This window comes from Mus caroli, unplaced genomic scaffold (assembly GCF_978045245.1).
Source record: "Mus caroli unplaced genomic scaffold, Mus_caroli_1 scaffold_3, whole genome shotgun sequence".
Classification (NCBI taxonomy): domain Eukaryota; kingdom Metazoa; phylum Chordata; class Mammalia; order Rodentia; family Muridae; genus Mus; species Mus caroli.
The window spans coordinates 131,332,286-131,350,533 of record NW_028227258.1 but is presented as its reverse complement, the minus strand read 5'-3'; the positions used below and the strand labels follow the sequence as shown (position 1 = coordinate 131,350,533).

The 18,248-nt window shown below is 42.5% G+C and overlaps 1 protein-coding gene across 7 annotated transcripts in view; it reads left to right on the top strand.

Moving 5' to 3' along the window:
* The window catches only part of Gpr160 (G protein-coupled receptor 160), a 39,503-nt gene that overhangs the window by 19,434 nt on the left and 1,821 nt on the right, over positions 1 to 18,248 (top strand). For 2 of the 7 annotated variants that reach the window (XM_021158125.2, XM_021158126.2), the window contains exons 2-3: positions 1,356 to 1,453; positions 13,299 to 13,398. The gene's annotated coding sequence lies outside the window, so the exon portion shown is untranslated. The other 5 variants (XM_021158128.2, XM_029475636.1, XM_085835978.1 and 2 more) reach the window with 5 other exon arrangements.

Sequence of the window (18,248 nt, the reverse complement as noted above, 5' to 3'; positions counted from 1 at the left end):
TCCTCCAACAAGGTCACACCCACTCTAACACCACCGCACTTTCTAATCCTTCCTAAACAGTTACACTAAATAGTGATATTCAAATGTATTATCCTATTGGGACCATTCTCCTTCAAGCCACCACACATTTATATGTACTATATATAAAATAATAGTCCCTGTGGCTATTACTAACTTTTCCCATGTTGTGTATCCTTCCTCCCCCTTCCATCTGTATTTAACCCCCTTTCCCTGTTTAATGCTTCTTTTTCCACTTCCCCCTTTAAATCACCTGTGTCCTCTATCCTGATCTCTCTAGAGCTTCTTCTCTACCCCTAAGGTCCATTTTTACATCCCTGGCTTCTGTAGTTATTCGAGGTTGTATATTCACATCTGAAGAGTTCAAGCTGGGAGCACCAGATGACAGAGAACCCGCAGCATTTGTCATCCTGGATCTGAGTGACCTCAGTCACTGTAAGATTTTCTAGTTCCACCCATTTACCTGTAAAGTTCCTAATTTCATTTTCCTTACACTGAATGGTGTTCTACTGTGAATATGTATAAAATTTCATTATCCAGTCATCAACTCAAGGGCATTTAGGTTTTCTGTCTCCTAGATAGTATGACTACAGTGGCTTCCTTGTCTCTGGACCTGTGTTACAGGTAAAAGAGCACAGTGGAGCAATGCCCCTCACCTTATGGCAGCCAGGCAGCAGAGAGAGAACGGAGGAGGCTGAGGACAAGACAGAACCTTCAGAGTCAGCCCCAGTGGCCCACTTCCTTGAATCAGTCCATACCTTCCTCAGTTTCTGTTACCATTCAGTAACACCATCAGATATGAATCCATCAATGGATTAATCTATTGATGATATCAGAGCCCTCCTACTGCAGTCAGTTATCAAAATCCCACCAGACCTGGCATTCGAAACATGAGCTTTCAGGAGACATTTCAGAGTCAAACCGTAAAATACAGAGCCAGTTGGACCTCTTGTCTTGTATTTGGTATTGCTGATTTGTTTACTCAGCCATTCTGGGGGATGTGAAGTTGATTGTCATTGTGGTTTCGGCTTTTCTTAATGACTGATGCAGAGAGCTTCTAGATGTTGCTGGGTGTTTATGCATTTTCTCCTCCAAGTGTCTTTTAGGTTTTGCAAATTCTGTTATGAGTCCACTTCTTGCTGTTGGTCCACAGTGTTCTGTATACATAGTGTGGCCACATGCCATTTGTTAGATATGTGTGTTGGAAATATTTTCCCCTGTTGTTCTTTTTTTCCTTTTTCAATGTTCTATGATTAGATTTTTATTTTAATGAGTTTCTAATTTCTGTACTTGTAAAAGCATTTTAAAGAACTTTTTCTTTTTTACCTGCTCTAAAGGTTGCACAGAGACTCCTCCTGGCTGATGGATAGACAGAGATGTTCATCACTCAACTCCTCCACAAAGAAGAGCTAAAGATGCACAGTTATGTTCAGAGGTGAGTCATCAATTGGACTCCTATGAGAATCTGAGACCTGGGACAACAGCAGAAGAAGGGAAACAGAATCATGGTGCCTGCCAGCCCACAGCCACAGGTGCAGAGGACAAGCTTCCCTGTAAGGGCAACAGGCCCAGCACACTGCCAGCGTGTGTGCTGGTAACTTTTGATCCTGGAGGTTTTCATAATTTTCATGTTTGCAGCTCACTGACATCAAAAACCTAGAATCTGTAAGTATCATTTCCTTTCATAAAAGCAGCTCACATGACCTGCTGACTGGCAGGCCTGTCCTTAGGGTGCTGTTACGAAAGCCAGCTTGAAAAGTCAGATGTCTAAACTTGAACTGGCTTTGGAGTCAGAGTCCTCATCTGTATATTTTCATCTTTGGGACTCCACAGACATCCACCATGCCCTGCATTGTAGGGACAAGCAATGTGACACAGAGAACAGTGTCACCTTCTTGAGTCAGGAGATCAGGGTGATTTCCCTTTGAGAGGGTCTGGCTATTAGGACCATGAGCAGCCGCATGTGTGAAGGCTCAGTGAAGACTCTTGAGTTCCTGACACAATACAAGTTCATCACCCTCATCACTGTCTATGCCGTACCTGCTCGGCTCACAGAAAAGTCAGTGGGTTTCTACTTCAGTGCAGCACACACTGCACACACTGTGCATAGAGTCATTAATCACAATCAAAGAGAATATAGCATTCTATGGTGGCCATATGGAATCCCAGCCATCATTGCACCAGGACTTCAAGACACATCTTCAGGAGAAAGATGCCTACTGAGAAGGTCACACATCAAACTGATAGAGCGATCCGAACCATCAGAAACACAAATCTTAATGTAGGAATATAAAGAATGAGGAAACATGATGCCTCTCAAAGAAAGCCCTAACGATGGCAGTAAGCTCCAAATAAACTAAAGGGAAAAATGCCTGGTAAAGACGAGGCATAATTATTACTGGGCAGAGGAAGGAACCAGTGGAGAGGGGCAAAAGAAGGTATTCCAGGGGTGACTAGGAGCCAATAAAGGACCAATGTCTCATAGTGTCCCATTCTTTTTTACACCAATTTATAAAGAAACATTTGAAAGATAAACGAATGATTATATTTTTAAAAGTGAGATCTAATAGAATACAGATAGATGAAATTAAAGAGAATTTAATATCCTCTTTAATACTATGAGTGAGAAATTCCACAGAGAAGTATTTTGAAAAAGAATCAGACAGCAATCTGGGGATAAAGAACACAATAAATTAAATTTTTTTAAAAATATTTTTTATTACATCTTTTCCTCAATTACATTTCCAATGCTATCCCAAAAGTCCCCCATACCCTCCCCCCCACTGCCCTACCCACCCATTCCCATTCTTTTGGCCTTGGCATTCCCCTATATTGGGGCATATAAAGTTTGCATGTCCAATGGGCCTCTCTTTCCAGTGATGGCCAACTAGGCCATCTTTTGATACATAAGCAGCTAGAGTCAAGAGCTCCGGGGTACTGGTTAGTTCATAATGTTGTTCTACCTATAGTGTTGCAGATCCCTTTAGCTCCTTGGGTACTTTCTCCAGCTCCTCCATTGGGGGCCCTGTGATCCATCCACTAGCTGACTGTGAACATCCACTTCTGTGTTTGCCAGGCCCCGGCATAGTCTCACAAGAAACAGCTATATCTGGGTCCTTTCAGCAAAATCTTGCTAGTGTATGCAATGGTGTCAGTGTTTGGAAGCTGATTATGGGGTGGATCCCTGGATACCGCAGTCTCTAGGTGGTCCATCCTTTCGTCACAGCTCCAAACTTTGTCTCTGTAACTCCTTCCATGGGTGTTCTATTCCCAATTCTAAGGAGGGGCATAGTGTCCACACTTCAGTCTTCATTCTTCTTGAGTTTCATGTGTTTAGCAAATTGTAATAAATTAAAATTTAAAAATACAGTTGATAGCCTCAACAAACAATGTAGATTAAGCAGGAGAAAAAAATATCTGAACTTATGACCTTATTCCATCTCACCACATTCCATATCTATCCTCCAGGACCAGCCACGCTGGCACACCCTGTCTTCCCATCCAGCCTGATTAGTATAGCTCTCACTCCTTGTCGTGGTCAGTGTTTTATTGCTGTAAAGAGACACGATGGCCACTTGACCACTATGACCATTCTTAGAAAACATTTAATTGGGGCTTATGTCTAGTTTCAGAGGCAGAGTTCATGACCATCATGGCAGGGAGTGTGGCGGTGGGCAGGCAGGCTTGGTGCAGGAACAGTAGGTGAGTTTACATCCTGGTCCACGGGATGTAGGAAGAGAGAAAGAGACTGAGACTGGGCCTGATTTGGGCTTTTGAAACCTTGAAGCCCACCCACAGCAACCCACTCCCTCCAGCAGGACCACACCTTCTAATCCTCTCAGATAGTGCCATTCCCTGGTGACCAAGCATTCAAATCTGTGACCCTATGGGGACTGGTCTCATTCAAACCACCACACCCCTTATGAAAGAAACTCCTCCTTGTAGAATTCAGAGACTATCACTGAAAACTACAGTTGGTCAAAATGAAGAGAACAACTAACCATGGGTGCCCAGCTCCAACTGATAACATCTACAAGTCCTGCACCTAAGGCTCAGGGAACATAATGGGAGACAGGCAGAACGACTGTGAGAGCCTGAGACTCAGGAAGTCTGCTGTGAGAGTGTGTCTCCTAGAAGTGACAGGGAAGCTACACCCAGGACACCTCAGCAATATGGCTGCCAAAAGAAGGCCTGAACAATGAGACCCTGATAGACACTCTACCATCCATTGAACAATCTCATGTACCCCTAGACACAGAGCCATAGGTAAAAAAGGACTGCATTGGTCTTCCCCAGATATGAGCCCCCTAACTGGTTATCCCATACCAAGTGGTCAGACCTGAAATGGTATATATACAACCAACACTAAGTGGACTCCCACAGAGCATATTTATATGTTTATGCATTGTCTTCATGTATAACAATAATAACAAAAAAAGTCCATGAATTTGAGAGGGAGTAAGTGGGAATATAGGAAGATTGAGGGGGGGGAAAGGAAGGAAGAAATGATGTAAATCTATTTTAATTCACTTTATTTTAAATTTAAAAAGAATATTTGAACTTGAAAACAGGCATTTTGAAAGCTCAGTGAGGGGAAAGAACATGAAAGAAAATAGAGCCAGGTGCTGGTGGCACATGCCTTTAATCTCAGTGCCTGGAAGAGACAGGCAGATCTCTGAGTTCAAGGCCAGCCTGGTCTACAGAGCAAGTTGCAGGACAGCCAGGGCTACATAGAGAAACCATGTCTTGAAAAAGAACAACAAAACAAAACAATAAAAGCATTTAGGACTTCTGGAACACCATTAAATAAACAAACAGTAATTTTTTTAATACTCAAAATTGAAGGAAAAAGTTAAGGACATTGACTATTTCAATGAAATAATATGAGAAGATTTGAAATTTCAGGTAAAATGTAGATATATATGTAAACAGGTATATTAGATCTCCAGTGTGGGAGAGAAGTCCTTTATTACAGAGTGCTATAGTCAAGCGTAAGTGCTAAAGTACAGCAAAGAAAAGATTAATTTAAAGCCTCGGCCTCCCAAGTGCTAGGACTAAAGGTGTGCGCCACCACTGCCTGGCTAGCCTGAACTCTGAGAGGAGTTTTTGGACATGGCGTTTTGAATAGTTTTAGGCCTGTTAAGACTATGGGGATGATTGAGGCTAGACTAAATGCACTTTGTGTTGTGCAATTTTGGGGGCATGGGGTCAAATGTTCTGGTTTGATTCTGGAATTATCTCCTATAAGCTTGTATTTTCTGTGATTGCTTCCCCAGACTTTGGCATTATTTGGAGGAGATGGGGGTTTGCTATGGAACCTTATGAAGGGAGGCCTAGGTGGTCACTGCAGGATACCAGGGGTGGGCCTTTATCATTATAGCCCACCCTGTAGCCATGCTGTGTCCTGGCTGCCCCCAGATGTGAGACTTGACCATATCTTTCTGCCTTCATGAGTGGCATCTGACCTTCCTTCCTGTGATGAACTGAGTATCCCTGAAACTGAGCCAAGTGTCCCTTCTTCCTGTAATTAGCTTCTGCCAGGCAACTGGCTACAGGGTTAGTAACTCTTTCTGTTTTTCTTCTCAGTATCTGTTCTCACAGTAAGAATAAATATGCTTAGATATGCTTTCAAAACAGGTATCCTATCAGGGTACATACTGAACGCCTCAAGTTGGCTTTAACATACACTTATTTATTTATTCCAAGTGTGGGTGTGTGTGTGCCATATTGTGTGTGTATAGGTCAGAAGACACCTTCAGAGAGTTGGTTTTCTCTTTCTGCCATATGTGTCCTAGCAGTTGAGCTCAGGTGGCCACTGAGCCGTCTTACTAGCCCTCAGGCTTCTTTTTAAGGGCTGTTTTCTGGTCATGAATCTCCTCTTCTGTTGTTCTTCATCTTGGAAGGTCTTGCTTCTTCTTCATTCCCAAAGACTAGCTTTGTTGGGTACAGCAGCTTTAGTCTGAAGAGATTTTCTCTCAGGACCTACAGTACATTACTCCTCTTCTTCTGACCTGCAGTTTCTTCTGAGCAACCTGCTACTGACCTAACTAGAATACCCTGGATGGTGACTAGGGCTCTCCTCTAGAAGGCTTTCTGAGTTCGAGGCCAGCCTGGTCTACAGAGTTGAGTCCAGGACAGCCAGGGCTACACAGAGAAACCCTGTCTTGAAAAATAAAACAAAATAAAAACAAACAAAATAAAGAAACAAACAAAGAGTTAAAGCTAACTTTTTAACCATGGGCCTTGTAAAAAAATAAAAAAAATCAAGCCATGCACTCCCATTCTGTAGTAGTACAGAGTGAGCAATCCTACTCCAACTAGTAGTTTTGCAAGGTTTCAAAAGGCTAACACTCAGCAGGGAGAACAGCCAATCCTGTAGCTCCATGACTAATGTGTGGGACACATGGCAGCACGATATGATTTCTTTCAGGCTTGAACAGACCTCTGTCCCTACAGCCCTGTCACCTGTAGCTTTCTTTGGCAGGCATGAAACATTCCTGGTATTTCCAGGTTCTTGGTGTCTTCCTCTGCTTCTCCTCTACAAATTCACACATAACAAGGAATCTGGTCCTGCCGCATTGCCTAGTCACAGTTTTCTGTAGAACCTTGGTGCAAGGTTTATAGCCCAGAGCTTGCTAGCAGTCTGACCTTAAATAGCAAATTAAGGTCAGTAGCAGGTTGCTCAGAACAAACTACAGATCAGAAGGAGATGAGTAATGCACTATAGGTCCTGAGAGAAAATTAATGCTCATTACGTAAGCACTCAGATGCCAGTGAGGCTGTGATTCGAGCTGATTTGGCCTTGCTGTCATACCTGGCAGCCTGGTTGGAAAACCAAAACAAACAACAAAAAAAGATGCCACAATTAAAGGCCTCCCACCTAGATTTCAAAGAAAATCCTGGAAGGCCAGTATGTAGCAAGGTCCAAGTCCCTCTAGGAAGAAGCTAAGAGGGCAGTGTGCAAAAGCTTGAGAGGGGGTGAAGGACATCAAAGAAAACTGTAGGCAAAAAGCAGAGCCTGAGGAGGGAAGCCCAAAGGGTCTGTGCGTGAGTCTCCTTAGAGATGCTTCTGCCCACAGATCTGCTCTCTAGACAGGTTCCTCCGTCATCTGCTGTCCATTCACTCAGTTTTCAGCCTCTAGATTTGCATCTTTGAAGATTTATGCCTTTAGAATAAAGTGCTTTTCAAAGATTTTAAAGCCTTTCAGGTGACAGATTTGGGGTGGGGGGCGGGGGGAGGTTGAGCGCAGCTAAGCTAGGCGACTACTCTGTGGTGCTGCCTCTTCAGCACTGCAGCATCTATAGCAATAATTAAATAACCCGTCAGTGATGGCCAGTGCCGGCCATCCCCACTATACCTTCCTCCCGAGTGTACACATTGGAGATTTTGAAGGAGATTCTAGTAGTCAACACTTTTTAAAAAATATTTCAGCATGTGCATTTAAAAAGTGATTCCTCATTTCCATTTCCTCCATAAAGACTTTCTCTCTAAGTGCAGTCCCAGCCTGACATACTGTTGTTCAGGGCTTCAACATTTGAATTTGAAGAGAGCAGAGTTCAGAGCACAAGATTAAAAAGTCCTTAGTACCTACACTTTCTAGTCAGTGCCCAACTTTACTATACACATGTTTGCTTTAGTGCATTCTACATAATGTACCTACTTGTGTATCTTAATGCCCCCCCTTTTTGTGGGTTTATTTTTTTCTTTTATTGAAAATTATACAATGTATTCTGGACATGGTTTCCCCTCTCCCAGCTCTTCAAAGATTCTCCCAATCTTCCCTCCCATTGGAATTCACAGCTTATCTTAAGCCTTTAATCTTTTGTACTGTTGTTATAATTTACTGAAGAAACAAGTTGTCCCATAGAGCTGGCCTTATCTTGATTTTCCTGCTTCTAGTAGTCATGGGATGGCTTCTTCCCTGTCTGGATTTTATGGTGAGCTATTGCTGAACTTAAAGGCCTTCTGGGGTTATAATTTCTTGGCAAGTCTGCATGGTAGGAATGATGGGTTCTTCACCACTCGTTTGGAAGAGGTGGTGACCAGTGGCTTGTCTCCATTTAAGATGTCACTTTTCAATTTTATCTTTGCTTTATTTTGTCAATGTTTGTTTCTGTCCCTTACTGTTTCATCCCCAGTTAGTACAGGAGATGTAGCAAAAAATAGGCCTCTCCCAGGACTTCCCCATGTAAGAAGAATCGATAGCTTGGTTCTTTAGTGTGTCCTCCAGTGTCGCAGTAAGATTTGCTTCCTCAATTGTGTGTGTGTGTGTGTGTGTGTGTGTGTGTGTGTGTGTGCGCGTGTGCGCGCACATCTGTATGGGGAAGCCTACTCTTCAGGAAAGACTGCTCGTGGAATCACCTCTCGCTTTCTCTGAGAACCAATTGACCATAACTTTTTGGGTCGACGTTTGAATTCTTTTCTGTACCATTGACTTATGGGAATGTCTTTATGTTTTTATGCTAATACCATGCTGTCTTAACTTCTGTATCTTTACAGCAAGTCTCAAATTGGGTTATATAAAATGTTCTGTAAAATTGTTCATGTGACTCATTTTCACTCTCCCAGGACATGTGTCTTTCTAGATAAAGCATAAATCAGTGTGTCAGTTTCTACAAGATTAACTTTTTGAGTCTTCTAGTCTCTTTCTCTTTTCACTGATTGAGGACTTCTCTTCCACGGTAACTTTCAGTTTTCAGAATATTGTGCTTTTATGTGCTTTGTCTATTGTATCCTTAGGTTTTTCTTATTTTTTTCCTGCTATTGTGTATTCATTTCCTTTCTAATACTTTGTTGTCTGTTTTGTTTTGGCTTCCTTTGAACTCCCTAAGTACACGGGCGTGTTACCCACAAGTAGAGATAGTTTTACTTAGTCTGTATTCCTTTGATTTCCTCTGCTTGCCTTTCACATGGGTGAGGATCCCCAGTGAAACACTGAGAGTGGATATCCAGCCGGATCGAGGGGAAATGGCTGTTCTTTGATCACTAAGCATAAGGTTATATATGTCTTGCATCCCTCTCGTCTGGTTAGGGAAGTTCTGGTCTCTTGCTGTAAGCCTGGATCCTGTTGGGTTTTATGAAAATCTTTCTGCATTTGCTCAGTTGATCCTGAGATCTCCTCTTCCCTCTGCTAGCATGCTGTGTTACTAGATTTTCTAAAGGCAGTCTACACTGGTTGTGATAGGACTTTTGTGTGTCCGTAAATCCCCATTGCTCATGTTTTCTTAAAGGGTTTTCCTCCCATATTCATAAAGTATGTTGGTTTATGATATGCATTTCTTAAGCTACCTTTGGTTTTGATGTTAGGGTAATTCTGATTTTGTGACATGAGCTAAGTACTAAGTTTAGTATTTTTAAAAAAAAAAAAACAACTTTCTATTGATTGTCAATTTTATATCATGCACCTCAATCCCACTCATTTCCCTGTCCCTTCATATCAGCCATCTGCCCTTGCAACCTCTCCCCAAGGAAAACAATTTTAAAACTCTCACTGAAGCTGTGGTGTGTCCTGGTGTGTCACACAGTATACCCTTTTGCCCAAACAGGTTTACCTGCAAATGTTCATTGCAATGAATCACTGGTCTGGTTTGAAGCCTCTGGCCTCAGAGGGACTCCTCTTAGGTACCCTCTAGTTCACCTGTGTCATGGAGATCTTACACCTTTGAATCTATAGGACCATCCCCTTCATGTGCTCCAGCGGTTCATAGATGGAGTAAATAGTGGGGTGAGCACACTGAAAGGCCTGGGTGGAAGCTGAGTTTGTCAGCTTGCCCGCTCTCCTGCACCAGCACTACCAGGGCCAGGTCTCTTGCTTTGCTCATGCAACAGGTGGAGCCATCTCTCTAGCTTGCAACAGCCAGATCAGATCTCCCTCACTTAAATGCCGTATGAGCCAGCTAGCCTGCACCAGCACTAGATCTCCAGCACTGTCCCAATGAAGGGAGGGGGCAAGCTCAGCTCTGTGCCACCTTCAGACATAAAGATGGCCTCCGGCAGCAGTCTAGACCAGGAATGTTCCACATGGCCTTTGGTGGTAACATGGGCCATGAACATTGACACAGACCCCTGCTGCTGCAGGTCCATGGACCCAGACATGGCTCTCAGCAGCAGCCTGGGCTGGGACATGACTGTGGCCTCAGGTGGCAGCACAGCCTCCTTACACCAGGCTGTTCCTCTCCACCCTCATCTGTCTTCATAGTTCTCATACTGTTGTGCTTCTCTTTGTCTCCCAGGTCTCCATTTGCACACCGCAGTGGTGCCTGTCCTCCTCTGATGTCTCTGTCCGCACAGGCCTCTGGGTCAGTATTTGATTCTTAAAAGTTTAGTGGAAACAGTCAAAATTTCTTTCTTTCTTTTTTTTCTTCTTTCTTTCTTTCTTTCTTTCTTTCTTTCTTTCTTTTTTTTTTGTTTTGTTTTTAGTTTTTCAAGACAGGGTTTCTCTGTATAGCCCTGGCTGTCCTGAAACTCACTTTGTAGACCAGGCTGGCCTAGAACTCAGAAATCCGCCTGCCTCTGCCTCCGGAGTGCTGGGATTAAAGGCGTGCGCCACCACTTCCCGGCTCAAAATTTCTTTTTATGTGTATGAATGTTTTTCCTTGTATTGCTTGTGTGCACCACAGCTGTGCCTAGTGCGCGTACTGAGGCTGGAAGAGGGCATTGGATCCCTTGGGGCTAGAGTTACAGAAGGCCACCACCGATGAGCCACCACGTGGGTGCTGGGAAACAAATCCAGGACCTCTACAAAAGCAGCTAGCGCTCTGATCTGCCAGGCCATCTCCCAGCCAGAGGTTGATTTCTTTAATGGAGATATTTAACATTGTTTTGTGAATGAAATTTGGTAGCATTCATAAACTATTTCATCACAAATGTTTAAATTATAGGAAAAATAGTTCCCAATAGTCCTTAATTACCTTTTAACCGTTATAGACTCATCAGTACAGGCCTGTCTTTCCTAATACTTATACCATCTTCCTTACATTGTTCAGTTTCTCATTGCTACTGCCACCCTCCCACCAAAACAGCCAGTGTGCCTCCTTAATTGTTCTGTTTGGTTTGCCAGCAGCCCTTGCTGTATAGTCTTACTGGCTCCTTTTCCTAAGCATCACGTGTGCTCATATGCATCACTGTAACCTGTCCCCTCCTGCCGAGCATCACTTGTGCCCTGCCTCCTGAGTGCCAAGTGTGATTCACAGTGCTCTGGCTCCACCTCCTGAGTGTCACGCGTGAGCCACTGAGCCCAGCTCTGTTGCTGGTTCTTATTCTGCTCTTTATTATGTCCTTCCTTCAACCTCTTTTAGGTCTAAGTCACTCCCATTTCTTGGAGTTTAAATTTCCATCACTGAATTGAGATATTCTTTTCCTATATGAACAAATATATTCAAGTCACAAGAAAACCTAAAATGTTCCAGAATCCCAAAATTAAAACCAAATAATGATTTTAACCAATTTCCTTAGATTTCTATTGTTGCTTTCCATGGTTATGGTTTCTTCTGCAGCGTTTCTGGTGTGAAGTAAATAACATGTGAGGTTAAAACATTTCAAAGGACACAGAGAATACTGAGGAACTGTACTAGTCAGGATGGGCCCTATTGGGTCATCCCTGAACCCCAGTGACTTAATGCAGCAAAGATTCGCTCATACCATGCATCAATTCTGCCTCCTCAATGTCTATGCTCAAGTCACTCAGGGACCCATGTTGACAGAGCAGCCATCGTAAAGTGTATCATGTAGCACGTGTTGTAGGGAAGAGAACACCCAAGGGCATCTCCACATGGATAACCTAACAACAGGAGTCAAGGATCTAGTATTAATGTGTGTGTGTGTGTGTGTGTGTGTACATACATATGGTGTGTAATGTGTATGTATGTGTGGGAGGATATGTATATGTAAGTGTGTTTATGGTGATTGTGCGTATGTATATAGGATGTATATGTGCATGTATAGTGTGTGTGTGTGTGTGTGTGTGTGTGTGTGTGTGTGTGTGTGTACATGTGTGTATTGTAGGGTAATCTGAGGAAATGATATGGGGGTATCAATGGGCAATGTGGGCTATTGAAGGACTAAATAAAATGGGTAATTTTCATTGTGTGTATTTCTGGAATTTCAGTTTTGTACCTTATCAGTTATTTATAACAAGTTTCAAACACTATTTGTCTATCGTACAAGAACTTCATCTTACAAGGCTTTCCAAAACAAACAGCATGTTTTGGAAGACAGGCTGTCTTAACCAACAGCTAATGCCAGTCTCCCACAGGTAATAGCAGAGACAGAATTCCTCACATTTGGATTGTGCCTGTGTTTAAAGGCTCTTTCATGTATAGCTAGGCCCCTTCATTTCCACTTGTGATTTGGGCCATAATTATGTGCTGCTATATGTTTAGAATTGATCGTAGGATCTTGACAAGGCTCAGTATCATGTTCTGTAGTATTATTTAATCAACCCCAGTGCAAGGTTGCTTCACACCTCAATGGTTTTTGTTCCTAAGTGAAAGGCACACACAGCCTTTATATCTAATATGCCTTAAGCAGCACACTAGCTGGGCGACTGCCTAGCCTCCATGCTGCTAGAGTCTACCTCACAGTCTCAAGGCCAGGAACCCTAAACCCTGCCTCTCTCCTCCCCAGCTATTGGCTGCTGGCATCTTTATCTATCAATCAGAACCAACTTGGGGCAGGCTCCCAGAAGCTATGGGCTGACCCTCTCCTGCAAACTAATTTGGAGGACACAAATTAGCATTAGAATACTGGCAGCTCCATTGTTCTTCACAGGCTCTTTCCATGACAAACAGCGGTCCGAATGACTCATTTCCTGCACTTGAAGTTACCCCCTTTCCTCTCCCAGTCTTAATGAATGTACAGGAAAGTTTCCTTAGAAGCCTTGTGGTAGGTGTTCTATCTAGGCAGAGGAAATGCAGATAAAAGTTTAGCTGTCTGATATTAAGCTAGACAGCAAAGTACCTGTGAAACACTGTAAATTTGCTCAATTTCTTATGTTTGGGGAAATAGTGATTTTTCTTTTTTACTTAAAATATCATTTAGCACACAAGTATTAGGGGATTAAACCAAATAGAACTACAGGTTTAGACACTGGGAAGGTGTGCCCAAACTCTTCAGCGTCTCCGGTGGTGGACTGTCATCAGCACAGTCCTCCCCGCTGCTTCTCAGAGAATCTGAGATGGTAAGTCGTTGGGCTGGCTCTGGTCCCAAAGGCTTGTTTTCTTTGCAGGGATGCATACATAGGTGCTGTTTTCTAAATGGTAACCCTCACTTCCTTTCACAGAGCTCACACACTCGTTTTGGTGTAGTAAAGTGACACGCAAGGATCTGACAGTGATGCCACTGAAGGCTGTAAAATGAAAATAAGCTCAAGTCAAGAGAGAGTAAGTATAACAAGCTGTTAAGACAAAGATGGCTGGTGTGGTGGCGCACACCTTTAATCACAGCACTCAGGAGTCAGAGGCAGCTGAATCTCTGAGTTCTGTGCCAGCCTAATCAACAGAGTGAGTTCTGGGACAACCAGGGCTACATGGTGAGACCCTGTCTCAAAAACAACAAGATATAGATAAGAAAGCACAGAACGGGTCTGTCCACACTCCCACGTTGGACCAGATCTCAAAGCAAGTGTCAAAGAGATGAATATCTATAAAGGCCTTTCATGGTGTGCTAAGTTGCACCTGAGACACATGGATACAGCTAAGAATATTATTATTATTATTATTATTATTATTATTATTATTATTTACATGTCTGAATCCCTGCGGATCTGGACAGGTAGATTATGATTTCACCTCGGCTGGGAGCCTATTTAAAGGAGAATATATTGGAATTTTGAATACTTATAGTGGATTGTGGGAGAAGAGGCTACATATATAATATCCTCTAAGAAATGTCTCATCTTAGAAGTCCTGATTTCTATAGCCATATTCAGGAACCACTATAAGATGATCCCAAATCTCATTTCTTGTATGGTCTCTCTAACTGCTCTTCCTGCCTCCAGTTGCGTATCTTCCCTGGGTCTGCATGTTCTTCGAGTTGTATGATTCTTCCACTTAAAGTCTGCTTTGGCTCTTCTCCTTCCATCCCCTTTCCAAGCAAGTTCTCTGTGAACCAATCCTTTCTTCATCTTTCTGACCCGCTGGGAAACACCAGGTCCTCCAAATATTAGCCTGCTCTTTCTTGCCTTCCTGCTGCTTTCCCACGTGAGGGAGGAGCCAAATGGAACTGGGCATTGGGGGCACACCTTCAGGGCTGCTTCTTAGCTTTGCTAATTCCATTCTGGATAGACGAGACGATGGAAGCAATGGAATCATTGAAGACCAAGCATGGCATTCTCTTGCTTCTTTTACTCCAGATGTATACTTTTAAAGCTGGATTTAAAAACAAAACAAAACACTAGTTTTCATGTTTTTGGGGAGGGGCCATATCCTATGTATGGAGGTCAGAGGACATCCAGAAAGTCAGTTTTCTCTTCCCGCCACACAGGATTGTAGGTTCCACTCAGGTCATCAGGTGTCAGCAGACACCTTTATCTACTGAACCATCTCAGTAGCCCTGGGTTTTTATGATTGACTTTTAGTGTGTTTGTACACACGTGAGCACAGCTGCCTATAGGAACCAGAGGCATTAGGCTTCCCACTGTGAGCCATCCAGCAAACAGTCTTCAAGAGTATCTGAGCCTTACCCCTGAGCCAGTCCCTGGCCCAGGATTGTTATAAACATGAACCCTCAGGATTTTCCTCCCTCACCTCCATTTTAACCGACATTGGCATGTTTCAGTGACAATTTGTCTCTTGGTCCAAGGAAGGCTTTGTGTGCTCTGTCCTTCTGTGCCGGCTTCCTTATCCAGGCTGCCACCCATTAGGCATGTACTGACAGTCAGGTGGCAGCTACATCTCTTTATCAGATCTTGAACGGAACTTTTCCATAGAGGATCAAGTTAAACTCAAGTGAGCATAGGAAGAAAAAAATCTTGAGTGAAGGAAAATACTTGCTCTCCTTGTTTCTTTTATACCTATAGCTAGAAAATGCTCTTATTTTATCACAATTTTTAACCTGTTATGTGTTATGGCACAACAGCCTGATGGCCCTGGGGACAAATGATCCACAATGAGCAAACTGACAGCCTCCTCACAGTGGCTACTTTGCCCTTGGTCTCTTCATTACTCACTTTAAGTTATTTGATCATCAGGCAGCTAAGTTGTCATTTTTCTTTGTGGTTAACAAAAGACAGAAACACTACTAGTGCTAACTACCATATCATTTTATGAAGATGTAATTTCATATGAATTGAATAATGTATCAGTTATTGTTGTAAATATTTCCTTTGAGAATTACATCCAATGCATTTGATCTTCCCCGCTTCCCATCTCCCTATTCATGCAACTTCACATGTGCTTCCTCTTTCCCTCCCCCCCTGCCCCACTCCCTGCTCTTACTCAAAATTAAAACAAAGACAAAAAACCATTGACTCAGTTGGTGTTGGCCAATTAGTTCTGGGTATGGGTCTTGCCCTGAACTACTGTCAGCTTATCAGGTATCATTCCACTAAAGAAAATGGACGTTCCCTCTCCTGGCACCAATAAAGTGCCGGTAGTCCTCAACTGGAGTTGAGCCTTGGTGGCCACCTTCCCTCCTCTATCCTAGAATTTAGTGTGCATTGAGTTTGTGCAGGGCTTGTCCATGTCATCACACGCTGTGAGCTGGTTTGTGCATCTGGCCTGTGGTGTCTGGAAAACATTTTCCTTGAAGTCATTCACTACCTCTGGCTCATAAAATCTTTCTGTGCCATCTGCCACATGGATATCTGAGCCTTGAAGGGAAGGATAAGATACAAATATCCCATTTAGGGATGGGACTTCATCTATCATTCTCTGCATGTTGCGGGTTGTGGGTCTGTATGTAAGAAGTGTTTCAGATGAGTATTGAGAGATACACTGATCTATAGGTATTGCAATAAGTCACTAGGTGTAGTTTTATTGCTGTAGTCATTTAGTGGAATAATACATGGTTTCCCCTAGGGCCCATGACCTATCTAGCCACAGGTTCTGGACCTCACTGATGATATCAGCTATGGGTTCCGTCTTGTGGAGCAGGGCTTAAGTCCAATCAAAACGTGAGGAGTTACTTCTCTAACATTTGTGTCACTATTGCCAGGCAGGAAAGCTGTTACGTAGCTCACAGAATCCATAGCTGGATGAGACAAATCTTATATTAAACCATCCTTGCATCTCTGGAATGAGGCCAGCTTGATCATGATGGATAATATTTTTGATGTGTTCTTGGATTCTGTTTGCAAGTATTTTGTTAAGATCTTGCATTGATGTTTATAAGAAATATTGGTCTTTAATTTTCTGCTGTTGTTGGTCTTTGTCTGGTTAGGATATCAAAGTAAAAACAGCTTCATAATAAGACCTTGGCACTATTCTGTTTCTGTTTTATGAAATAATCTGAGGAATACTGGTATTTTCTTTGAGGATTTGGTAAAATCCCAAACTGAATCTATCTGGCTTGGACTTGTAATTAAGAGATTTTTATTTACTGCTTCTATCATTAGATGTTATGGATCTATTCCAATTTTAACTTTGATAGGTTATATACATACAGAAATTCATCCATTTCTTTTAGGTTTTCAACCTGGTGTAATATAGATTTTGAAAGCATGTACTTGTGATTCTGTGAATTTCCTCAGTGTCGGTTGTGATGGCTCTTTTCTCATTTCTTATATAATTTGGATCTTCCTTTGGTTAAGCTGGCTAAAGATTTGTCAGCACTGATAATTTTTTGAAAGAACTTATCTTTTCATTGATTCTGTGTAATATTTTTTGTTTCTATTTCATTAATTCCTGCTCTGAGTTTATTTCTTTCTGTTTACTCTTTTTGAGTGTTGTTTGTTCTTATATTTCTAAAGCTTTCAAGTATGCCATTAGGTTATTAATATGAGATCTCTGGAAGCCTGGCTAGGGCTTTTACGTAGACCAGGCTACCTTGAACTCAAGAGCTCCACTTACCTGTGACTCCTGGGAGCTGGGATTCTATACACATATCACTATGCCTGTATGTTGCACAACATCATACCTTGCAATTCACTTAAAATATTGTAAAATTTATCATTACTTTAATGTGTGAAAAATTTCAACAAGCATAGAAAAATTGCTTTTCACTAGAAAACGAAATCTTCCTATCTGAAGCAGCTTTTTACATGTTAGTTTTGTATAAGGGATCAAACCTAGGGCAGTGAGCCTATGAAGCAGATGCACTACCACTGGGCTGCCACCTGTTAGTTTAACCCATCTGATTGTTGACGTTCCTTAGATTTGTTATTTTTAGGACTTGGTTGTTCTTGCTGGTGTGTGTGTGTGTGTGTGGGGGGGGGGTGTTTGGTGTATATGTTGTACGGCATTTCCAGGGGATGGGATGCCAAGAATCAAACCCAGGAAGGGTTTGCATATGCAAGGCAATGAGCTATATATCCCCCAATCTTTTTTTTTCTTGAAAGGCTGTCCTTCCTTCCTTGATGTCTTCGTCTGACCTCGTTCTCACTTGCCAGTGCATTTGATACTGAGGCCTCAGCTCTTGCCCCTTTGCTCTCATATTTAGGTTGTAGGTACTCATGCTCAGTCCTGTTCTGTCCTGAATTCTCTCTCCAGGTGCCATATGTAAACAAGCATATCCCAAAGAGAAAGCCTGCTCTGTCTCCTTTTCATGGGCTCCCATATTCACAACCCAGTGGTGCTTGGTTTGCTTGGTTGGTTGGTTTTTGGTTTTTTTTTTTTTTGAGCTCCGGAGAATGCTTGGTAGAAAATGTGAAAACGGCTATTCAAAATGGCCCCTAAACATAACCCTGGAATTCACCTTTAAATTTCAAAACCTAAATTTCCAACCACCCAGTTGGAAACCTAAAATAAATGGTTGAATGTCTGTATGTACACAACCTATCAAAGTTAAAATTGAAATCGTTCCGTAACATCTAATGAGACAGAAGCAGTAATTAAAAATCTCTTAGCTAGCCGGGTGTGGTGGCGCACGCCTTTGATCCCAGCACTCAGGAGGCAAAGGCAGGCGGATTTCTGAGTTCAAGGCCAGCCTGGTCTACAAAGTGAGTTCCGGGACAGCCAGAGCTATACAGAGAAACCCTGTCTCGAAAAATACCAGAAAAAAAAAATCTCTTAGCTAAATTTGAAGTATTTTGTCAAAAGAAAATTAAAAAAAAAAAAGGTTGTCTGAAGCAATT